Below are 2,725 nucleotides of genomic sequence, written 5' to 3' on the forward strand. Positions count from 1 at the left end.
CAACTGAGTTTTAGTTCTTTGGCTGTTCAAACTGTCATTGAAAATAGATGAGATATGAAAGGATGCAGGTACAACTAGAATGGTACTCAGTAGAGCGCATACCTCCGCCACGATAACACAAAGAATATTCCCCTCGTGGCGCTCAGCTGTGAGTTTCAGTTTCTCTGAGGCCGACCGGGTCCAGGTCTCTGAGGCCGACCTGGGTCCAGGTCTCTGAGGCCGACCTGGGTCCAGGTCTCTGAGGCCGACCTGGGTCCAGGTCTCTGAGGCCGACCGGGTCCAGGTCTCTGAGGCCGACCCGGGTCCAGGTCTCTGAGGCCGACCGGGTCCAGGTCTCTGAGGCCGACCGGGTCCAGGTCTCTGAGGCCGACCGGGGTCCAGGTCTCTGAGGCCGACCGGGGTCCAGGTCTCTGAGGCCGACCGGGTCCAGGTCTCTGAGGCCGACCTGGGTCCAGGTCTCTGAGGCCGACCTGGGTCCAGGTCTCTGAGGCCGACCTGGGTCCAGGTCTCTGAGGCCGACCGGGTCCAGGTCTCTGCCCGTCCATCGTCCCCACTGAGGGGCAGCTTCTCAACAGGTGTGTTAACAGGTAGACGTTCACCGACTGATTCTGTCTCACACGTCAGTTTGAACCCAAAACAAAGATTTCTCTGATCTGACACAATAAATAACAACATGTGGCCTCGTAAGAAGCCTGAGCTGGTGATGCTGCAGGTCTGTCAACTATTCTAATGTTGGTTCCCTGGATGGAGTTCAGATCCCTCAGAGCTACGCTGTGCTCAGACATACTTCCATGACTTACCAGGTAGTCAGACTTCCTCACTCACTTTTCCTAATTCGCTACTTCCTCCTTCCTTGATGGGGTCTGTTCTGGGTTTGATGGAAATCTGTTCAGTGGTTTTTGTGTAATCCTGCTGACAAGCCACCACACAGTGACAGCGTGAGACAGGAAGAACCGAACCACGTTTCTCTGGCCCGCAGCTGAAAGCTGAAGTTTTCCCTCCATAGTTTAACACCCTAAATAAAAACAGGAAATGTTGTCGTGATGTCAGGATGTAGCACAGGCTGTCGGGAGTGTGACGGCAACAGGTGGCTGATTCCTGCATACTGCAGCTTTAAAATGAGCTACGACCAAAACTCAAATACCTGTTCTGACAGGACAGCCGGGCTACCAACACAGAACACCATGACGTTTCTGCTGGTGGTACTTTCACTGAAGTATCCGGATACTTCTTGTCCCTCCACGGTTCTGTTGGTTCCGTCTGTTTACACTCTGGATGTTTCTGGGACATCTGCTGAACGTTGCGTTTACGGTCTATTTAAAACAGTCGGAGACGAGACGTCCAAACACTTCAGTCGTTTGTATGCACAGTGTTCTGAACGGGTTCTGGTCGGACCGAAGCCGTAACTCTTCAGTTACTGCGTTTACTCGCCTTCACAACACTCAGGAACAGGATCTGAAAACCTTCCACGCTCTCTCCTCATTAAAGGTCACTTCAGGCGGCGAGTGATGTCAGACTTCAGTGGTGTAATGTATCCGAGTACATTTACTCAAGTACTGTACGTTACTCTTCTACTCCACTACAGCGCTCTAGTTACAGTTACTTTACACATGAAACATAAAAGTTCAAATATGTTTTGTGATGACAGTTAATAAAAGAACAGCTGAAACGATGAGCGAACAGTTAATGAATGAACAGAAATCTGTTTTCTGTCTCGTTTGACGTTTCAACTGACAAACTAAATAAATCAACGGCTCAATAAATAATGAAACGCACCAAAATTATACTACAATTAATGTAGGCATTAATTAATGTCTGAATAGATATTTCTTATTTAGTTTGCTTCTGTTTTATTTTACTTGTATTCATTTATATGTATTAGTGAAAATACATTTTAAAAATCAAGACCGAACATCAACACAAAAAATCAACTAATGAATAAAATGTAAAGTTTAAATTGAAATGTACATAAATATTAAAATATTTATTTAATAACCAAACTTTTAAGTTCATTTTATTTCTGTATTGTTTTCATTGAGCTGATAGAATAAACATAAATTGTATTTTCTAAATTAATTCATGATTACATTTATCCCGTGTGTGTGTGTGTGTGTGTCTGTGTGTGTGTGTGTGTGTGTGTGTGTGTCTGTCTGTGTGTGTGTGTGTGTGTGTGTGTGTCTGTCTGTGTGTCTGTGTGTGTCTGTGTGTGTGTGTGTGTTTGTGTGTGTGGCCCTTATAATAAAACTGATTTGTTCCTTTTTGATGCATTTAATTAAGGAGACATTTCTTTGTTTCTTAAATCATTTCTGATTTTTGGGCGTCAGTCTTTATACGACACGCAGGTCAGTTGTAACAGAGTATTTGAACGCTGTGGTTGGTTTCAGCACTCTAACTGAAGAACCGGATCTGAAGAACTCCTCCTCTGCTGATGAAGTTAACGTGCAGAGAAACAGTCAGAGCTTCAGACGGTGTTCAGTCTTTTATTGGCGTCAGTGTAAATGAAGCAGTCTGATGTGAGGAGACGTGGGCGGAGCCTCCAGCCTGCTGATGACGAGTGAGGGATTCCTCCGCCTCATAATAACTGCTGCTGCCGCCTGACGGAGGAGACGCTGCCGAGGAGGTGATGTGAGCACAGACAGCAGAGCCAACACCAACCGGTCCACCACCAACCGGTCCAACAGCAACCGGTCCAACACCAACCGGTCCACCACCAACCGGTCCAACC

Source organism: Sparus aurata, chromosome 8 (genome assembly GCF_900880675.1).
Source record: "Sparus aurata chromosome 8, fSpaAur1.1, whole genome shotgun sequence".
Taxonomy (NCBI): domain Eukaryota; kingdom Metazoa; phylum Chordata; class Actinopteri; order Spariformes; family Sparidae; genus Sparus; species Sparus aurata.